Source organism: Pseudophryne corroboree, unplaced genomic scaffold (genome assembly GCF_028390025.1).
Source record: "Pseudophryne corroboree isolate aPseCor3 unplaced genomic scaffold, aPseCor3.hap2 scaffold_99, whole genome shotgun sequence".
Classification (NCBI taxonomy): Eukaryota; Metazoa; Chordata; class Amphibia; order Anura; family Myobatrachidae; genus Pseudophryne; species Pseudophryne corroboree.
In genome coordinates, this window is record NW_026970570.1 from 107,579 (window position 1) to 130,933 (window position 23,355).

Below are 23,355 nucleotides of genomic sequence, written 5' to 3' on the forward strand. Positions count from 1 at the left end.
AGCCAGAAAATGAAGAGCTGTTTAATCACTCAATTGGATTTTTCTGCCAGCATATTTCTTTTTCTTTGCAACCCACTGCTAAATTGTGCTTCCTAGCTGTTTTTATAAAATCACTGAATCAAATCTAACTCTGATTACATCAGAGAAGGCCAGGTACCCTACACCATAACAGGGGGTTTGAAATTTTGACTTGTCTACTTAAAGATCACCAAAATCTGATAACAAGGTCAATTAAGTCCCTGGGTGGGATTGAACCACCAACCTTTTGGTTAATAGCCTTACACACTAACTGATTGCGCCACAGCGACACTTTGCAAAAGTACATACTGACAAAGGCTAATAAGCATTCATCTAGAACGATTCCTAGAAACATTTTAAAAAGTCAATAATGTGGAGAGTTTTTGTAAGATGTTTCTTCCATCAACCAATGAAGAAACACATTGGTACTTTCCCATGATGAGTGAGTGCTTCAGGATCTCTTGCACTTACATGTGCAGCAGAGTACTGTAATGGAAGCATGCTGGGTCCATAACCCAGAGGTAGGCAGATTGAAACTATCCTCTGCTATATGCATTTTTTTTTGTTAATTAAATTAATCCAAAACTGGGATTGATATTTTTGCTCTTTTATTTTTACTTAAAGTACAATAACTTTTACCATTTTAATTTGTTTTAATAGTATATTGACAGTATTGTTTTCTTTCAAAAATCCAATTAATTTTCTTTACCCGATTATTAAAATGGTAATTGACAAAAACAAACTACATTGTCACCAGAAGAGCAATACAAAATGTACAAGTGATATATTAAAATCATCTTTCCAGCTTGAATTTCAATGATGCATTGGGGCAACGATTTTGTGAGAAACATCTTCACCCTTAAATAAAGATTTTCTTAATTCCTTACCTGTGTGCTAATTAGATATCACCTTGTTTTCACATTAAACAGACTTCCACATGAGAAAACAACAAAGATGCAGTGGCGTTAATGTTTCCTGGTGTCAACCTGTATTATTTCCGTAGATATTGAAATGAGGATGCATCTTGCTGCCTTTCCAATGAAGCAAGTTTAATTTAGTAATAGGTGAAAAAACATCCCTACAAAGATGTTAATCAGATACTTGGCTTTGTGGACACTTTTCAGAGAACAAATTTGTTATCATAAAAATAAACCCAGAAAATGAAGAGCTGTTTAATCACTCAATTGGATTTTTCTGCCAGCATTTTTCTTTTTCTCTGCAACCCACTGCTAAATTGTGCTTCCTAGCTGTTTTTTTTATAAAATCACTTAATCAAATCTAACTCTGATTACATCAGAGAAGGCCAGGTACCCTACACCATAAGAGGGGGTTTGCAATTTTGACTTGTCTACTTAAATATCACCAAAATCTGATTACAAGGTCAATTACGTCCCTGGGTGGGATTGAACCACCAACCTTTTGATTAATAGCTGAACACACTAACCGATTGCGCCACAGAGACACTTTGCAAAAAGTACATACTGACAAAGATTAATAAGCATTCATCTAGAACGTTTCCTAGAAAAACTTTAAAAAGTCAATAATCTGGAGAGTTTTTGTAAGATGTTTCTTCCAGCAACCAATGAAGAAACACATTGGTACTTTCGCATGATGAGTGAGTGCTTCAGGATCTCTTGCACTTACATGTGCAGCAGAGTACTGCAATGGAAGCATGCTGGGCCCATAACCCAGAGGTAGGCAGATTGAAACTATCCTTTGCTATATGCATTTTTTTTTTGTTCATTAAAGTAATCCAAAACTGGGATTGATATTTTAGCTTTTATTTTTACTTAAAGTACAATAACTTTTACCATTTTAATTTGTTTTAGTGCAAAAGGCATATCAGCAGTCAGCACTAACTGGTGACATGCCATTTGTACAAGTAAGCCATGTGTGACTAATATATAAACATACTTTATTAAATAACACCTCAAACTATCATACCCTGGATTCAAACCTATAACCTGTTGAATTCTAATCAAACACCCTAACCATGGAGCTACTTGATCCTGCATCTTTTCTAACCTCCAAAAACAGATTCAGTTGCATTTTCCAGCGTGTTTTGTTTGCGCCTTTGCAAATGTCTTACATCGACAAACTTATTTAGTACTATTTTGCAAATAGGGTTACATTGTCGCAACATTGTGTTCCCTAATTGCTTGATTTTTTAAATGCAACAATTGATAAAGACACCTGATAATTGCTCTGTGGAGTCTTATTTTGTGTTTTGTGTTTAGTCTTTAGATCTGAATTTGAATGTACTTGTGAACTAACTTAATTTCCTACTTCTAAATTCATTCCTAAATTCACTACTTACATGAATCCTGTAGTTGGGCATTTTGGGACTTCGATTGTGGGCATTGTTTTGTGTCCAGACCAGCAGCAGGTGGTGTGCATTTGCTGGAAAGGCATCGAAGACCTCCGATATGCTGCATCTCCTGATGTGTGTCTCCCTCAAGTGGCTGTCAGCAAATGCCTGCTAGACACCCCATTCCAAGCTGATTGTGACATCATGGAACATGCATCATAGAACAGGCATGCTAAAACATGGGTCTTCAACCTGCGACCCTCCAGCTGCTGTGGAACTACACATCCCAGCATGCCCTGCCTCAGTTTTAGCATACCTTAATAGCAAAACTGTGGCAGGGCATGCTGGGATGTGTAGTTTCACAGCAGCTGGAGGGCCACAGGATGAAGACCCATGTGCTAGAGCCAAGCCGCAGGTACATTGAATGCTAGCAAGCTGAATATTTAAATCCTTTTTGTTCCGCAGCATTCCAATGCGGAAGATTCCATGGAACCAGAGATCCTTCCATTGAGAAGGACATGCTGCCTGGATGACTACACTGTGCAAATTAAATCACGGAGCCAGTTGGCTTGTGGGTGGCTCTGGTGACTGGGTGGTTGGGTGGGTGGTGTGTCGGAAGTGGAGCGCATGCAAATGATTGTGTATCATCCAGCTAGTGAGAGAGAAAACTCATGCAGGAGTGTGCCTGCTTGTCAGTGGGTTATGCACCTTGCCAGACGTTAAATCTACATAGAGCAGCTGGAGGGGACAAGAGCAGGTTTGCAAAATATAGATAGAAGAGCATATATGCTGGCGCATTCTCCATGATTGTGTCAGCTTATGTTTTGGTGCACTGCACTTTCCTCCACTAAGTTTTAGCCATTTTTGTTAAGCTCAAGTGTAGTTGCTTCTCGGCCTTTTGGCTGTGATCTTGTATCGTGGTTGAAGGGTCTGCTGGAGGGAGGGATTGTTTTCTTCATTGGCGAAAGACCAAAGATATTCCAGGATGGAAGGCTTGGGAACACTATCTGTTTTTCAGTTGTGGAAGAGCACAGAGGTCGGATTGGACTACATTCTATAGTAAAGGATATCTTTCTATTTATTGACCCTCCCCTTATATGTGTCTGTGTTACAATAAAGCTTCGGTTTTGTGAATCCCTCACCCTCTTACACTCCACACCCATAGCCTTATTAACTGTTGTATTATTGTATAGTTTAAATGTATAGTGCAGTTCATGATTTATAGTGTAGGCTGGCCTGTGCTGTAGTTCTGGAACTGTACTATACCGTCAGCATTTGTATTGTGTTTTGGCTGTGCTGCAACACTGTACTTATGTGTGTAATGTTTATGTATGTTTTTTTTAATGTCAATAAAAACTGCTTTTTCAAGCCAATATCTGAAAACAATCAATGTTTATCTTTGATGGCAATAAAAGTGGTATGATATTTGATGCTTTTGAAAGGCAATATCTGATATGTCCCCTATCTGGGAACCATATATTAAATGGCTTTTCAGAAAAGGGAGATGGGAGAAGAGCTTTCAGTACTTGTAGGACCGATGCACATAAAGAAGCAAAAAAACATACATAAACATTACACACATAAGTACCGCGTTGCGGCAATGCCAAAACACAATAGAAATGCTGACGGTATAGTACAGTTCAAGAACTACAGCACAGGCCAGCCTACACTATAAATCATGAACTGCACTATACATTTAAACTGTACAATAATACAACAGTTAATAAGGCTATGGGTGTGGAGTGTAAGAGGGTGAGGGAATCACAAGCCCGAAGCTTTATTGAAAGACTGACACATATAAGGGGAGGATTAATAAATAGAAAGACATCCTTTACTATAGAATGTAGTCCAATCCGGTCTTTCAACTCTTCCACAATTGAAAAACGGATAGTGTTCCCAAGCCTTCCATCCTGGAATATCTTTGGTCTTTCGCCAATGAAGAAAGCAATCCCTCCCTCCAGCAGACCCTTCAACCACAATACAAGATCACAGCCAAAAGGCCGAGAAGCAACTACACTTGAGCTTAACAAAAATGGCTAAAACTTAGTGGAGGAAAGTGCAGTGCACCAAAACATAAGCTGACACAATCATGGAGAATGCGCCAGCATATATGCTCTTCTATCTATATTTTGCAAACCTGCTCTTGTCCCCTCCAGCTGCTCTATGTAGATTTAACGTCTGGCAAGGTGCATAACCCACTGACAAGCAGGCACACTCCTGCATGAGTTTTCACTCTCACTAGCTGGATGATACACAATCATTTGCATGTGCTCCACCTCCGACACACCACCCACCCAACCACCCAGTCACCAGAGCCACCCACAAACCAACTGGCTCCGTGATTTAATTTGCACAGTGTAGTCATCCAGGCAGCATGTCCTTCTCAATGGAAGGATCTCTGGTTCCATGGAATCTTCCGCATTGGAATGCTGCGGAACAAAAAGGATTTAAATATTCAGCTTGCTAGCATTCAATGTACCTGCGGCTTGGCTCTAGCACATGGGTCTTCATCCTGTGGCCCTCCAGCTGCTGTGAAACTACACATCCCAGCATGCCCTGCCACAGTTTTGCTATAAGGTATGCTAAAACTGAGGCAGGGCATGCTGGGATGTGTAGTTCCACAGCAGCTGGAGGGTCGCAGGTTGAAGACCCATGTTTTAGCATGCCTGTTCTATGATGCATGTTCCGTGATGTCACAATCAGCTTGGAATGGGGTGTCTAGCAGGCATTTGCTGACAGCCACTTGAGGGAGACACACATCAGGAGATGCAGCATATCGGAGGTCTTCGATGCCTTTCCAGCAAATGCACACCACCTGCTGCTGGTCTGGACACAAAACAATGCCCACAATCGAAGTCCCAAAATGCCCAACTACAGGATTCATGTAAGTAGTAAATTTAGGAATGAATTTAGAAGTAGGAAATTAAGTTAGTTCACAAGTACATTCAAATTCAGATCTAAAGTCTAGGTAGGCCTCACGTCCTGGCAGCCGCCAGCATTTAAAAATGCCTTGATTAGAGGTACGGAATTAAATGTAGATAAGAAGTAGACACAAAATAAGACTCCGCAGAGCAGTTATCAGGTGTTTTTATCAATTGTTGCATTTAAAAAATCAAGCAATTAGGTTGCAACAATGTAACCCTATTTGCAAAATAGTACTAAATAAGTTTGTCGATGTAAGACATTTGCAAAGGCGCATCCAAAACACGCTGGAAAATGCAACTGAATCTGTTTTTGGAGGCTAGAATAGGAAATGTGCATCGGTCCTACAAGTACTGAAAGCTCTTCTCCCATCTCCCTTTTCTGAAAAGCCATTTAATATATGGTTCCCAGATAGGGGACATATCAGATATTGCCTTTCAAAAGCAGCAAATATCATACCACTTCTATTGCCATCAAAGATAAACATTGATTGTTTTCAGATATTGGATTGAAAAAGCAGTCTTTATTGACATAAAGAAGCAAAAAAACATACATAAACATTACACACATAAGTACTGTGTTGCAGCACAGCCAAAACACAATACAAATGCTGTCGGTATAGTACAGTTCAAGAACTACAGTACAGGTCAGCCTACACTATAAATCATGAACTGCACTATACATTTAAACAATACAATAGTTAATAAGGCTATGGGTGTGGAGTGTAAGAGGGTGACGGAATCACAAGCCCAAAGCTTTATTGAAAGACAGACACATATAAAGGGAGGATTAATAAATACAAAGATACCCTTTACTATAGAATGTAGTCCAATCCGGTCTTTCAACTCTTCCACAACTGAAAAACGGATAGTGTTCCCAAGCCTTCCATCCTGGAATATCTTCAGTCTCTCGCCAATGAAGAAAACAATCCCTCCAGCAGACTCTTCAACCACAATACAATATCACAGCCAAAAGAGCGAGAAGCAACTACACTTGCGTTTAAACAAAATGGTTAAAACTTAGTGGAGGAAAGTGCAGTGCACCAAAACATAAGCTGACACAATCATGGAGAATGCGCCAGCATATATGCTCTTCTGTGTATATTTTCCAAACCTGCTCTTGTCCCCTCCAGTTGCTCCATGTAGATTTGACGTCTGGCAAGGTGCATAACTCACTGACAAGCAGGCACACTCCTGCATGAGTTTTCTCTCTCACTAGCTGGATGATACACATTCATTTGCATGTGCTCCACCTCCGACACACCGCCCACCCAACCACCCAGTCACCAGAGCCACCCACAAGCCAACTGGCTCCGTGATTTAATTTGCACAGTGCAGTCATCCAGGCAGCATGTCCTTCTCAATGGAATAATCTCTGGTTCCATGGAATCTTCCGCATTGGAATGCTGCGGAACAAAAAGGATTTAAACATTCAGCTTGCTAGCATTCAATGTACCTGCGGTTTGGTTCTAGCACATGGGTCTTCATCCTGTGGCCCTCCAGCTGCTGTGAAACTACACATCCCAGCATGCCCTGCCACAGTTTTGCTATTAAGGTATGCTAAAACTGAGGCAGGGCATGCTGGGATATGTAGTTCCACAGCAGCTGGAGGGTCGCAGGTTGAAGACCCATGTTCTAGCATGCCTGTTCTATGATGCATGTTCCGTGATGTCACAATCAGCTTGGAATGGGGTGTCTAGCATGCATTTGCTGACAGCCACTTGAGGCAGACACACATCAGGAGATGCAGCATATCGGAGGTCTTCGATGCCTTTCCAGCAAATGCACACCACCAGCTGCTGGTCTGGACACAAAACAATGCCCACAATTGAAGGCTCAAAATGCCCAACTACAGGATTAATGTAAGTAGTGAATTTAGGAATGAGTTTAGAAGTAGGAAATTAAGTTAGTTCACAAGTACATTCAAATTCAGATCTAAAGACTAGGTAGGCCTCACGTCCTGGCAGCACCCAGCATTTAAAAATGCCTTGATTATAGGTAGGGAATTAAATGTAGATAAGAAGTAGACACAAAAGAAGACTCCACAGAGCAATTATCAGGTGTCTTTATCAATTTTTGCATTTAAAAAATCAAGCAATTAGGGAACACAATGTTGCGACAATGTAACCCTATTTGCAAAATAGTACTAAATAAGTTTGTCGATGTAAGACATTTGCAAAGGCGCAAACAAAACACGCTGGAAAATGCAACTGAATCTGTTTTTGGAGGTTAGAATAGATGCAGGATCAAGTAGCTCAATGGGTAGGGTGTTTGATTAGAATTTAACAGGTTATAGGTTTGAATCCTGGGTATGATAGTTTGAGGTGTTATTTAATAAAGTATGTTTATATATTAGTCACACATGGCTTACTTGTACAAATGGCATGTCACCAGTTAGTGCTGACTGCTGATATGCCATTTACACAAACATGCCATGTGTGACTGTATATGCATTTAAGGAGGGCACCCCTGCAATACCACAAACCATTGAGTGTCAAGTATACTAGATTTATCTTCATATCTCATGTGCTTTCTCTGAGACCAATCTTGTTATGCCCCTTCCCCACAAGGCATGCGCCTTTTGTCCATATTGCAAAAATGGGGGGGAGGGCATATAATTCTCTGTCACAGGGCACCAAAAAGTCTAGTTATGGCTCTGGTATGCATTATGTAATCTGGCAGACCATCTCTCCAACACTGGCTGGTTGGAATAGAAATCCGGTTATCTATGTGAGCAAATGACCATCAACGATTTACTCTCAAACACTAAAAAATGGACAAAAATGGTCCCCTAAACAAATTGGTTAAATTTTGGGTTTAACCAATTTGTGTAATGACCATTTTTGACCACTTTTCTAGTGTTTGGGAGCAAATGGTTAATTGACATTTGCTCCTATACATTACCAGATTTTCATTCCATCCATCCAGACTGGATAGATAGCCTGACAGATAATTGTGTAGTGTACGCCCAGGATAACTGTTAGTCATGCTTTATTTTATGGCGGCACATAAATGGGTGGACAGATCCAGGGCAAGCACTGCCCACTCATGCATAGTTGTCAACTGATGTGAAGTTCCAGGGGGCAATCTCAGTTATAAAGAGAAGTATCTGGAAATTGTCCCTAGTTAAAAAAAAAAAAAAATTTTTTATCAACTCCATTTATTTAGTATGATATCCCAGGTGATAGGATGCCGGCAGTCAGAACAACATACTTTATTAAATAACACATCTCAAACTACCATACCCAGGATTCAAACCTATAACCTGTTGAATTCTAATCAAACACCCTACCTATTGAGCTATTTGATCCTGCATAAAAATTGTGAACATTATATGAAGCTATTGGTACTTTGCAAAAAAAAAGAATCAGCATTACAACGCAGCAGATCCATGCAGTTTGCAGCCACACACTACATGTATCTGCTCAGCCACAATGCTGATTATTTCTTCACAAAGTACAAGGTGAGCTCCAAACAGAATTCTCTAGCTTAGAATTATACCTTTCTTTGCCAAACCTAGAAGTCGGGCCCCCCACCCTGGGATCCCCCAGAGGGAGGCCTGCACCGTCATGCGGCAGGCTTGTCCGTTTTGGAAGCAGGCTGATGGGCAGCCCAGGATTGCTTCAGTCTGGGCTTGGCAGGTCTGGAAACATGAGCTTGCTTTGGGTATGCCTGACCTTGGGTACGCTTTACCTGGAGGATGAAAGGGCCAAGAAAAGTACTTTTAGCCTTCTGCGTGGTAGGAGTCATACTAGGTAGGCAAGCTGTTTTAGCAGTAGCCAGATCAGCTACAATCTTATTGAGGTCTTCTCCAAAAGGAGATTCAACTGAGGCAGCACAAGGGAACTCTCATCTGGGGACAACAACTGCAGGGAGAACACATATTTTCAGATGAACATGGTAGGGCAGAAGGCTGCCTAATACTGAAGCACCCCCAAACAACAAATCAAATGCAACTTACTTGACAGAGATGTGCCTGAGCAACGGCCCTCCCCAGCCCTATCCCAAATCATACTTATTTTGCATAGGAGATACCATGGTCATGAAGATTGTTCTCCCAGGGTTAGGTTCATTCATTGCATTCTGGGTATGCTGACCCCTGTGATTTCCCCAAATGTGGGAAACTCGACTGCATTATTTGTGGTAGTGGGGGACTGTGTTTGTGCTTTCCTCTGGTCAGCTCTGGTAAAAGTCAGATTTCTTTGTCTCAGATCTTCCTCTAGCCTTGTTCTTCTTTCGAGAGTTCCCTTGTGCTGCCTCAGTTGGATCTCCTTCACTTGACAGGGGGGTGCCCGAGCAGCGACCCTCCCCAGCTCTAGCCCAACTCCTACTTACCTGCCAGGTGAGATACTATGATCATGAAGTTGCTTCTCCCAGGGCAAGGCTCACCCATTGCACTCTGGGTGTGCTGCCCCTGCGATTTCCCCAAATGTGGGAAACTTGACTGCATAATTTGAGTTTTCCCTGGTCGGCTCTCATGTAATTCAGATCTCTTTGTCTCAGGTCTCTCTCCAGCCTAGTTTGCTGTCTGGTTCCACTTCTTTTTTCTTGAGCCCCTCCCTTCTATACCCTTGTGCACTATCCTGACTTCTCCTCCCGTCTGCTTACTTTGTGCCTCCCAATGCACAATGCAAACTACAGGTAGTGCTGCAGGGCCCACACCCTTTTACTTGCTTTACAGAGCAGCTCTGGAGCTGTTACAGTGCCCAGCTGCTGCAAGAAATCAGCTTGAATGCTTCAGGGGCTGGGGAATGGCCAACATGAGCCCCACACCGAAGGAGGGTGGGGGTGCTTAATGCCAACTAGGGGTCATCCAAGCACCACAAAAGGCCTCCATGCCCTGCACGCTCCTTTTCTCTTTTTATATGCAGACGAGGGTTGAAGCCAACTTTGACCCACTGCTTGGATGACATCACCATATTCAAATCCATCTGCTGCAGGCCATCCCCCAGGAATGCTTGCACTAGTTGTTGCATTTGGTTTGTTGTTTGGGGGTGCTTCAGTATTAGGCAGCCTTCTGCCACCCCATGTTCATCTGAAAATATGTGTTCTCCCTGCAGTTGTTGTCCCCAGATGAGAGTTCCCTTGTGCTGCCTCAGTTGAATCTCCTTTACTTGACAGAGATGTGCCTGAGCAACGGCCCTCCCCAGCCCTATCCCAAATCATACTTATTTTGCATAGGAGATACTATTGTCATGAAGATTGTTCTCCCAGATTTAATTAAGTGATTTTATAAAAAACAGCTAGGAAGCACAATTTAGCAGTGGGTTGCAGAGAAAAAAATAACATTTTAAACCTACCGGTAAATTTTTTCTCTCGTAGTCCGTAGAGGATGATGGGGACTCCGTAAGGACCATGGGGGATAGACGGGCTCCGCAGCAGACATGGGCACTTTAAGAAAGACTTTAGATCTGGGTGTGCACTGGCTCCTCCCTCTATGCCCCTCCTCCATACCTCAGTTAGAGAAACTGTGCCCAGAGGAGACGGACAGTACGAGGAAAGGATTTTTGTTAATCCAAGGTCAAGATTCATACCAGCCACACCAATCACACCGTATAACTTGTGATATACTACCCAGTTAACAGTATGAAAACAACATAGCATCAGTCCAAGACCGATGAAAACTAACATATAACCCTTATGTAAGCAATAACTATATACAAGTCTTGCAGAAGTAGTCCGCACTTGGGACGGGCACCCAGCATCCTCTACGGACTACGAGAAAAAGATTTACCGGTAGGTTTAAAATCTTATTTTCTCTTACGTCCTAAAAGATGCTGGGGACTCCGTAAGGACCATGGGGATTATACCAAAGCTCCCAAACGGGCTCCTGCGGATGACTCTGCAGCACCGATTGAGCAAACAGGAGGTCCTCCTCAGCCAGGGTATCAAACTTATAGAACTTTGCAAAGGTGTTTGAACCCGACCAAGTAGCAGCTCGGCACAGCTGTAGTGCCGAGACCCCCGGGCAGCTGCCCAAGAAGAGCCCACCTTCCTAGTGGAATGGGCCTTGACTGAATTAGGCAACGGCAATCCCGCCATAGAATGCGCCTGCTGAATCGTGTTACAGATCCAGAGAGCAATAGTCTGATTTGAAGCAGGGGTGCCAATCTTGTTGGCTGCATACAGGACAAACAGTGCTTCTGTTTTTCTGACTCTAGCCGTTCTGGCCACGTAAATTTTCAAAGCCCTGACCACATCAAGGGACTCGGAATCCTCCAAGTCACGCGTAGCCACAGGCACCACAATAGGTTGGTTCATATGAAAGGATGAGTCCACTTTTAGCAGGAATTGAGGACGGGTCTGCAATTCCGCTCTATCCATATGGAAAACCAGATAGGGGATTTTATGTGATAAAGCTGCTAATTCCGACACTCGCCTAGCGGAAGCCAAGGCTAATAACATGACCACCTTCCAAGTGAGATATTTAAACTCCACCATTTTAAGTGGTTCAAACCATAACCTTAACACCACGTTAAGGTCCCAAGGGACCACCGGAGGTACAAAAGGAGGCTGAATATGCAGTACTCCCTTCACAAAAGTTTGTACTTACTTCAGGAAGAGAGGCCAATTCCTTTTGAAAGAAAATGGATAAGGCCAAAATCTGAACCTTAATAGAGCCTAATTTTAGGCCCAAATTCACTCCAGTTTGTAGGAAGTGAAGGAAGTGGCCCAGGTGGAATTCTTACGTATGAGCATTCCTGGCCTCACACAAAGAAACATATTTTCGCCATATACAGTGATAATGTTTAGATGTCACGTCCTTCCTAGCCTTTATTAGCGTAGGAATGACCTCATCTGGAATACCCTTTTCCGCTAGGATCCGGCGTTCAACCGCCATGCCGTCAAACGCAGCCGCGGTAAGTCTTGGAACAGACAGGGCCCCTGTTGCAACAGGTCCTGTCTTAGAGGAAGTGGCCACGGATCTTCTGTGAGCATTTCCTGCAGATCTGGATACCAGGTCCTTCGCGGCCAATCTGGAACAATGAGAATTGTTCTTACTCCTCTTTTTCTTACTATTATCAACACCTTGGGTATGAGAGGTAGAGGAGGAAATACATAGACCGACCGGAACACCCACGGTGTCACTAGGGCGTCTACAGCTACTGCCCGAGGGTCTCTTGACCTGTTGCAATACCTCTGTAGCTTTTTGTTGAGGCGGGACGCCATCATGTCTATCTGGAACAGTCCCCACCGACTTGCAATCTGTGCGAAGACTTCCTGATGGAGTCCCCACTCTCCTGGATGTAGGTCGTGTCTGCTGAGGAAGTCTGCATCCCAGTTGTCCACTCCCGGAATGAACACTGCTGACAGTGCGCTTTGATAAAGCTAAATATTTATCTTATTTAAAACCCTTTGTGAGGTCTAAGAACACTGTACGCTATTTGCGTATGGAGTACCGTAAGGGTACGCTCGTTGCGTAACAATCGCTTAGCCGTGGTCGAGACGCTCAAGCGTCACGTTCGCTCACGGCCAAGAGATCACAGGCAGGCACGCTATTGGCTGCTGACTAACGTAATGGTTCGCTATAGCGTAACGGACGCTGTATCGGGAGCGGGCTGCTCGAGCGATACAGACGCTCACGAGAATACGCTGTTGGTATCGGGCACACTTATAGGTGAGCGACTACCGTAATGCTACGCTATCAGCGTAGCGGACGCTCGAGACCACGAGGAGATCACGAGCGGCGCCGACGCTCACAATGTTAAACCTTTATGTCTAAACCACAAACAATGTAATTTGCTGTAAAACCTTAGTGTAGAGATAGGGTGTAAATGCAACACTGTATAACCTTATTAACTCAAAAGCTGTTCGAGCGTCACCGACTCTCTGAGAATACTTAACACTATAAGAAATACACAAATACCGTGCTTAGGGTCCAACGCCTAATATATATATTATGAATGTTATACTTGCAAAAGAATTAATACAATACAAGTCATACACTACAATATAACATAGACTAACTAACCAGGTAACTACACAGTAAATACAATACAAGTACGTTTAAGAGAAAATGAGAGAAAGAGAAGAGAGAGAGAGAAAGATATGGCCCATAATAACAAGAAAAGACAATATGATTACGGAGAAAACTTACGCACAAAGGAAACGATCGCATGCGCCTCTGGACATCCAGCTCCCGATTTTCAGCAATGATAACCGATGAAGAGTGAGTGCTGGATGTGATCGGCCTGTCTATTTATGCCCCACACACAATACAATTCAATGGTCCCTACAATCTCATTGTTCATTGGACACAGGAATTCGTCTTCGCATTATAACAAAAGGTCATAGGTTGATTCATACAGGTGGGCTGTGACTATTTCCAACAGCTCAGGTGGGAGGGAAACTGGGTTTCCCGCCGCATGGATAAGTAAGTGCAAATACAGTAAATGTTCATAAACTTCTTATGTCCATAACTATTCGCACGAGCGATTGATCCGCTTCAAACCAACACCGGAATATTGCTAATTAAATACTCTTCCGATGGATACTAAACACCACTGTATTACTCCTGTCTGACCCTTCGTATCAAACAATGAGGGATCTCTCTGTCCAGGAACATACTACATTAACTAAACTTTCAGAATCTATCAAAGGGACCATAATCTACAAAATGCATTATATGGTGAAAATATGTAACGAAAGAGTCGCCCGCTAGACGCACACAATCTCTACCGTAAATGTGCATACCGTGCGCCTGCGGGTGCCCGCAATAGCGAGTATGCGCACGCACGGTAGAGCGCACGCATGCGCAGCAGGGACACATATGAGGTGCAAATATGGCAGTGTGCATCGTGATATTTTTCTGACTTTGACAGTCCACCCTTTGGCAGTCAACAATAACTGCCACTTCCTAAAACATTTCAAAAAGAGAAAAATATATGTCAGGGGTTAATACATTTACATGGTTGGGTAGGGGAGGAGAGGAGAAGGTAGGAAAAGGGTATGACCTAGTGAGATAGCAGAAGCATGTGTGTATGAATCCATGTTTGGGGGGTCATGTATCATCGTGCCGTACGTGTTTTAAATCAAGCTTTGAGGTATTGCGAAGTATACATTTGAATTCCTTCTTATCCCGTGGTACGGGTCTGTGGATGGGCTGTCAAACTTTACCGAGCTTTTTTCGGATTTTGGTTGTAACAAAAATGGGGAGCACATTTTAGTTGATGATACATGAATGGGGGAATATGTGATTGCTGATATCTGTGCCTGTATTCCCTATACTATGTGTGTAATTACCTGAAGGTTGTAGAGATGAAGAAAATACATAGTTACGGTAAATGCAGTGGTATTCTATGTCAGGTTAATGAACATTCGTCGATTGAGGTCTTGTTTGGTGTCTGTTGAATGCAGTCTTCTTTGTGCTTTTGCCCATAAGGTGCGAGCAAAAAGCTTTGTCAATGTCCATAGATTTACAAAAGTGTTGGGCTAGAGTAATTTTAAAATTTCTAGGGAAACTGGGGATCTATGGCATAGTTCATCAAAAATCTGTGTATAAGGTTGTCAAAACTTCTTCTTTAATCCATCTGTTGTCTGTATATCGGCTCATCAAATTCCTCGTCCAAGTGGGTCTTTTTACCTCAGAGGAAAACGGAAAAACAGGTGAAAGAAACGGACCGTAGAAATCGCATTACAATTTCCTCACTCCTTAAACTCATCACCCTGGTACTTCGTTTGCACTTCGTTAAAGCCTGACCGCATCTAAATATCAAGCCAATCGTTATGATAACACCTAAGATACATAGGAGAAACTTCCCTACATCCATTATAACTCCTTGAGCCCATTCTCCTAAACCGGAGAACCAATTTCGCGGGTTCAACCATGACACCCAACTAGTCAGCTCATTACTCACAGCAGCAAGGGTGAGATTGTGTCTCCTGCGAAATTCCCACTTCAATTGGAGAATATCGTCCATCTTTTGGTCTATGACCTCGACCGGGTCCTCGGTACTATTCGTTATATATGTGCAGCATTTCACGCCGTACTGCGTTGCCAGTGTGACACAATATCCACCTGTTACTGCTGTGAGATAATTGAGAATCATTCTATGCTGAACTAGTTCTGTTTTATAAGCTTGAAGTTCTCTTCCAGTATACCTAAACGTGTCATCATACATTTCTGTGATATTGTCTAACAAATTTGCGAGCGCAGATATGTATTTATAATTCAACACTCCTCTGGCGGTGCGAGTGAGGTCTAACGCAAGTAGAAACTGAATCCCGGTGGATTCATGGATCATGTCAGAGGCCGGGTGCTCTGTTCTTTCTATCAGGTGCCGTTTAACTACGTGCTCGTAATGGGTGTGAGTATAAGGAGTTTGGGCAACACGGTGTATGTCTTTCATTTTGGCATGTGATACAGTCATTACCTCAGGCAATACTTTTCCAATATAACACAATCCTTCAGAGTTTGGGGCAAGCCACTTATACGCCTTCCTCCCGCATATGAAATATGCATCATCGGGGAGAACATATGGGACGGAGTAGGACATAACCATATTACACATTTTCCATGTGAAATCTCCTAACCCTAATTCTCCCATCTGTCTAGTACACGTATCAGCTTGTACGATATGTGCACAGTATCCTGGTGATACCTCTCCAACTCTCGTAATCCTACTTCCTAGGGTATACCTATACCGGAAAGATTTTCCTCTACTGGCTATGTGGCGTATAAGCTCTGTATCTGTCGGCATTCTATCTGCTCTATATGAAAAGGTCATGGTTTGGTTACTCCATGACACTTCCCAATTTCCCGGCTTTCGGGGATTGGAAATGTTAAAACATATGAGGGATCTATCCACATGATATTGGTGGAGCTTCAAACTAGGAGGACTGGAGATATTAAACCTCCTGTCCACCGGTCTCCCACCACTTAGCTCAAGTACCTCCCCTATCGTTAAAGGAAATGGTACTAGTCCTGATTTGCTATGACCTTGAGGTACTTGAGAGCATACCCAACAATCTGTTTGATTTAACACGCTACCCACTAAGGAGTGATAGTCACTCAAGGGATGCCGGTCCATGTGGATATTAAAACTGGATTGGCATTTCTTAATGCACCCATCCTCGACTACGTTGTCACAGAGCCTACAGATACAGTTTTCTTCAGCTAACAATCCTTCACAATTCCTTCTATTGTCAATGCTATCGGATCGTTTTCTGATACTCGCCTTTGCTTGTTGATTATGTTGTTCTCGGAAAACTACGCCTCCATCTCTGTCATCAGAACCCATTCCAGAACCTCTCTCGACCTCCATGGTACTCTCGCCGGAACAGACTGCTCTGGTCAACATCATGGTCAACAGGAAAATCCGGATCACAGTCTCTTGGGGCAAGTCCATCTTATAGGAGGAAACGAAGAAGAATGAGAAGGGGGGGAAAATAATTTGAGGGAGAGGGGATGGGAAGTTGGAGAAAAACAATAAAAGGGAACAGGGAATCGACAACTGCTTTTGATCTTGTGATTTTCAATGCTCAGGTGCCGCCTCAGTCCTCCTGGAACAGACACTCCAGTGATACAACGTCCTCTACCGTCTGTTCCTTATCACGGGACCTCTCTGGATCAGCAACCTTCTTACAATGGGACGAATGAACCCAAGTCTCTCTCTCGGCAACTTTCAATGCTGTAGTGCTAGTCAATAAGACTTGGTATGGTCCTTCCCATCTGTCAATAAGGCAACCTGAGCGTAGAAAATTTCGTATCATTACATACTCCCCAGGTTCAATGTCATGACAATTACTATCTGGTAAATCAGGAATCACCAACTTCAAATTATTATTTTGATTCCTTAGCTGTTTACTCATATTAACCAGGTACTTTACAGTCACTTCATTGTTACACTTCAAATCATCCTGAGGGTTAATCATAACATGCGGTTGTCGACCAAACAAGATTTCAAAAGGGGACAGATTAAGAGGGGACCTGGGAGTGGTTCTGATGCTGTACAGTACAATGGGTAAAGCTTCTGGCCATGTCAATCCTGTTTCTGCCATAACTTTGCTCAAATTATTTTTAATAGTGCTATTCACTCTTTCCACCTTCGCACTCGCCTGTGGACGGTATGGAGTGTGCAGCTTGCTATCAATTCCCATCAACTTACACATTCCTTGAAAGACATCACCTGTAAAATGGGTACCCCTATCACTTTCGATAATTCTAGGAATACCATATCTACATACAAATTCCTGCACAATTTTCTTAGCAGTAAACATAGCGGTATTTGTGGCCGCCGGGAATGCTTCAACCCAATTTGAGAACACATCTATACAAACAAGTACATATTTCAAATTTCGACAAGGGGGTAATTGAATGAAGTCAATCTGTATTGCCTGGAAAGGACCGCCTGCAGGTGGGATATGAGATGGTTCTGTTGGTATTGCCTTTCCGATATTCTTTCTCAAACAGGTAAGGCATGACATTGCTCTCTTACTTGCATGAGATGAAAATCCTGGGGCGCACCAATATGCTCTTACCAACTTGCACATTCCTTCCTTGCCCAGATGAGTCAGCCCGTGAGCTGCCTCAGCTAAACATGGAAGATATGCTCTGGGGGCCACCGGTTTACCTTGTCCATCCGTCCAGAGTCCTGAGGACTCCTGGCCATATCCCTTCGCCTTCCAGACTGCCTCTTCCTGTGTGGAACACAAATTTTGCATTTCACACAACTTCTGTGTGTTGATGGTATTAAATACCATCAGTTGTGTGGTGTCTGTCTGTCTGGGGGTACCAGCTGCTAACTTAGCTGCTTCGTCTGCTCGGCTGTTACCAAGTGATACTGGGTCCTGGCTATATGTGTGTGCTTTACACTTGATAACAGCCACTCTGTCGGGTTCCTGTATCGCTGTTAGAAGCCTTTTGATGTGAGCTGCATGCGCTACCGGTGTACCAGCTGCCGTCATGAAATTTCTGAGGCGCCATAGGGCTCCGAAATCATGGACTACCCCGAATGCGTATCTAGAGTCGGTGTAGATATTGGCTGATTTGCCCTTAGCCAATTCACATGCTCTGGTTAGGGCGACCAGTTCAGCAACCTGGGCTGAGTGAGGTGGGCCTAGCGGTTCCGCTTCTATGGTGCCTTGGTCATCTACGACTGCGTATCCAGTACACAAGTCTCCCGAGTCTGACTGTCTGTGACAACTACCGTCCGTGTAGAAAGTTAGATCTACATTTTCCAGCGGGTTGTCACTGATGTCAGGCCTTGCGGTAAAATTTTGGGTCAAATATTCCATACAATCATGTGTGTCCTCCTGTGTGTTAAATTCTCCTTCCCCACCACTCTCATCCTCCACCCTTTGTGCCTGTCCAGGCACACCTGGGAGATATGTTGCAGGATTTAATGCACTGCATCTCCTTATGGTGATGTTTACGGGGGCCATTAGTGCCAATTCCCATCTTGTAAACCGCGCTGATGAGACGTGCCTGGTTTGGGCAGAATTTAGCAAGGCTGACACTGCATGTGGTGTATGAATTGTGAGGTTGTGACCTAGCACTACATCTTCGCTTTTCGTTACTAGCAATGCTATCGCAGCGACGCTTCGCAAGCATGTGGGGAGGGATCGCGCTACCGTGTCTAGCTGAGCGCTGTAGTATGCTACTGGCCTGCTGGCATCACCGTGCTTTTGGGTTAAGACGCCTGCCGCGCAACCAGCACTTTCTGTTCCGTACAGCTCAAAGGGTTTCCCATAGTCTGGCATACCTAATGCTGGTGCCTGCGTTAGGCACTGTTTAAGTCTCTCAAATGCCATCTCGGACTCGTCTGTATGCGAAATCCGATCAGGTTTGTTTGAGGAGACCATCTCCTGCAGAGGTAACGCTAGAATGGAAAACCCTGGGATCCAGTTACGGCAATACCCACACATTCCTAAAAATGTTCTGATCTGTTGCTGGGTTTTTGGCAGAGTCATGTCTCTAATTGCTTGAATTCTATCAGTGGTCAGGTGTCTCAGTCCTTGTGTTAGACAGTGTCCCAAATATTTTACCTTAGTTTGGCATAATTGCAACTTGTCTTTGGAAACCTTGTGTCCTGTGTCTGAAAGATGAAACAGGAGCTGTTTCGTATCCTTCAGGGATGCTTCCAATGAATCAGAACACAGTAGTAGATCATCCACGTACTGTATTAATACTGATCCACTCTCTGGTTGGAAAGACTGTAAACAATCATGCAAAGCCTGGGAAAATATACTTGGACTGTCTATGAAACCTTGTGGTAATCGAGTCCATGTGTATTGGACTCCTCTGTATGTGAATGCAAACAAATATTGGCTGTCAGGGTGCAGAGGTACCGAAAAGAAAGCGGAGCAGAGGTCAATAACAGTGAAAAATTTCGCAGTGGGAGGGATTTGCATAAGGATGACAGCTGGATTTGGCACTACGGGGAACTGACTCTCAACTATTTTGTTGATCCCCCTTAGATCCTGCACTAGCCGGTAACCCCTCCCCCCACTCTTTTTCACAGGGAAGATGGGACTATTGGCAGTGCTGGACGTTCTTACCAGAATACCCTGTTGTAGCAAGCGCTCTATTACGGGATACACTCCTAACTCCACCTCTGGCTTCAGAGGGTACTGTGGGATTTTTGGAGCTATCCTACCATCTTTTACTTGTACAACTACTGGAGCTACGTTTGCCATTAATCCAGTGTCCTGTCCATCTTTAGTCCAAAGTGACTCTGGTATCTGGGATGTCATTTCTTCTACTTTGGATGGAGTCCTATTTGTCATAATGGTATGTGACATTAATTTTGATGGGGAGTCTAACATGTCTCGCACTTCCTGAGCGTGATTCTCAGGTATGTCCAAGAATACACCTTCAGGAGTACAATAAATGACGCACCCCATTTTACACAATAAGTCTCTTCCCAGGAGATTAGTCGGTGCCGATGCAGCCAGCAAAAAGGAATGCTTGGTATGTAAAGGCCCTACTGTAATCTCGGCTGGTTTGCTAACAGGGTAGTGCTGGACTACTCCCGTTACCCCTATGGCTGGAATTGTCTTACCAGTGGTTCTCATGCCCACTGTCGAATTTATCACTGATTTGGCCGCCCCTGTGTCTACAAGAAAGTTTAATGATTTACCAGCTACATTGATTGCAATTTCAGGTTCACTCCCAAGGCTTGCAATCAATTTTACTGGCTGCAGATTACAGGTATGGCTACACCCCTATTGGGTATGGTGACCTCCCTGAATCCCGCTGGCAGCAACTACTTGTGAAGGGGTTAAATGGGAACTGCCAGGAGTTTGCCAGTCTCTGTTCGGGGGGTATCTTTTTGTTTCTCCTGCATGTGGCTCATAACTCCGTCTCTGCGGACCTTGCTCCCAATGTCGTGTGTCGTGTCGTTGTCTAGGGGGTTGGTAAGATCTTTGCGAATTTTTCGCTCTACAGTCTCGTGCTATGTGTCCCTGTTTATGACAAAAATAACATGTTACCACATTTGACTTACCCACAGGGTTTGGTGATATAAACACAGGCTGTTTTGTGGTCAGGGCCTGTATACTTACTGACATTAACTTATCACCTTGCGACTCCCTGTGTCTGGTGATATTCCGGTCGTGATCAATAGCAGCCTCTCTCAAAGTAGCCACTGACAGACCTCGCCAACATGGTTGCGTGGTCTGTACCCTTGTCTTTAATGCTTCTTTTAAACCATCCATTAGCACAGATACTGCTACTTCTTGATGGTTTGCATTGGTCCTAATGTCCTCCATGCCAGTGTACTTTGCCATTTCTAATAATGCCCGGTGAAAATAATCAGCAGCTGTTTCTGTCTCTTTTTGTTTAATGGAAAAAATTCTATTCCATTTGGCTACAGCTGGGAAATACTCCTTTAACTGTAAATTTATTCTTTTTACGTTATCTTTGTTGTACACATCTGTAAGAGGTACATCCAGATCCAATCCACAGTCAGCTAAAAATTGAGCTGAGTCGACATTGGAGGGTAAACATGCCCTCAGCAATATCTGCCAGTCTTTGTTATTGGGCTCTAAAGTGTTTCCTAGGTCTCTGATGTATTTTTGGCTAGCAACTAAGTATTTTCTGGGGTCAGGGAATTCAGACACTATGGTCCTTAATTCCATTCTGGAAAATGGGATATACATGGCAATGTTCCTGATAGGAGTGACTCCTGATGTGTCAGTTTTCCCATTTGGAACAGCTATTACCCTAACAGGATTAAGTCTACTAACATCATTCTGTGTAGATTCTACAGCCTGTGGTGAAATGGTTTCAGCATAGTGTAAGGTGCCGTACTTACCCGTTGATACGACCTCACCTGTCCCTCCGCTAGGGGGCTTTGTTACTAATCTTATGGGTTGGGCCGTGCCTACTGTCGTTTCTGATATAGTGGCTGCTAGAGAGAGCGCCGATATTGTTGCCGATTCGTCCTCTTGATCACACTCCTGGGGAAAGTTCAAAACAGGGTACAACTTGCACGGGTTAATGCTTGCATTGGTTAACTTATTAACATTATCCTTAACATTTATACAGTTGCTAAGTGCCTGTTTGTTACCCCCTGATGCGTCATTCTCCGCAACCAATTTCTCTCCTGATATGTATGGTGGCGGCGGGGCCGTGGCTATCAGTTTCCTGATAGGGCCAGATCCCGCCGCCAGAGCCAATCCTCTCTGTATTTCACCCTCCTGTTGCCATAGCTGCAAATAATCATAATGTTGGATTCGTCTCTTTGTTGATTTAATGAGACATATCCTCCTCCTTAAATTCATTAACACTTCTGGGCTGAAGCTACCTACTCTTGGGAATTTCTCCCCGTCATGTACTGTCATTCTCTCCCATTCATCACATAAAATTTCTGTATGTAAACCATATTTTTCACACATTACATACCTTGCCGACCCGACTGGTCGGTTTACTGAATCAACCCGAACCGAGGTTGATCGCCCCCTTCCTGAACAACTGGCCCCCATAATTTGCAGGTGTTGCTTGCTCTACCTCTGACCTTTATCTCAGGGTCTTCAGCGAACCCTTACAAAAAACCAAAATATTAAAAGATAGGTTGACGGTGAAGTTTACCGAGCACCTCACTCACTCGCCCACGCCGACCAATACGCCCACACACTGATATAGCGCTGGCGTACTCGACCCAGGGCCCCTATGAACCTCTATTTACTGGAACATGCGAGAGATATCCGAAGAACACTTACTCTTTCCAGTAACTATTGGTTGTTGGACAATTCCTGAGTGACCAGCGAACTTCCCTTCAGAAAATAAAAAATTACACAAATAACGTCAGAATGTACAAATAGTTTTATGACCGGGTTTGTACACAAATGGTACTGGTCAGACTAACTTAATGCACACAATTACGTGCGGTACAATCGTTCAGCACATAAGCAACTAATCTTATGTACGGAGCGACCAGTGGAATCGACATTCAGCAGCTGCGAATTCCTTCAGCCTGAGCTTTTTATGGCCTATATGGGTGTCGCACCAACCCTTCTTGGTGTTGTGCCTTGTCTCTATAGCGGACTTCCTTGTCTGCTGTACTTGGACCTCCTGGTCTGTTATGCGACCTCCTGGTCTGACCTCCTGGTCTGTTACAGTATGACCTCCTGGTCTGCTACACTCTAATGCTCAAATTTTATGTTTAACCAGAGATGCCTCCCTAGCCACCACGTATGTCACTTACACGTATGTACTTCACGAGAACTCGATGATTTCTGTGGTTCAATCCCCAAAATTGTAAAAACAAACACTCACTCACCACATACACACTTTTGTTTCTATTTCTATTTCTGCGCAGAAATTTTTCTTTAGACCAGATGTGTTGTAAATTTGGAGAAGGATCTGTTAATTTAAATTTCGGATTTAAAATAGATTTGCGCTATTTATCGCCTGTTGCGCTATTTATCGCTTGTTGCGCTATTTATCGCCTGTTGCGATATTTATCGCTTATTGCGCTATTTATCGCTTATTGTGCTATTTAAAAATCAACACTATCGTGTGATTTGAGTTACGTGGGCGTACCCAGACGCTCCGTTGCATAATTTACGCTGCGTGCGTCGGCCTTTGCGTACGCGAGTCTCAGCCTTTTGTTAGAGACACGTGTATACAAAACCAATGTCCACCGTAACACAACTAACACGTTT

At 43.5% G+C, this 23,355-nt stretch overlaps 2 non-coding genes across 2 annotated transcripts; both read left to right on the plus strand.

Annotated features, from left to right (window-relative positions):
• Positions 1-9,258: 9,258 nt before the first annotated feature.
• On the plus strand, positions 9,259-9,422 carry LOC135049190 (U1 spliceosomal RNA). The gene has a single exon (XR_010240957.1). It is a non-coding gene; the product is annotated as a U1 spliceosomal RNA (small nuclear RNA).
• Positions 9,423-9,574: 152 nt separating this feature from the next.
• LOC135049535 (U1 spliceosomal RNA) lies at positions 9,575-9,737 on the plus strand. Its single transcript, XR_010241281.1, has one exon. It is a non-coding gene; the product is annotated as a U1 spliceosomal RNA (small nuclear RNA).
• Positions 9,738-23,355: the final 13,618 nt, after the last annotated feature.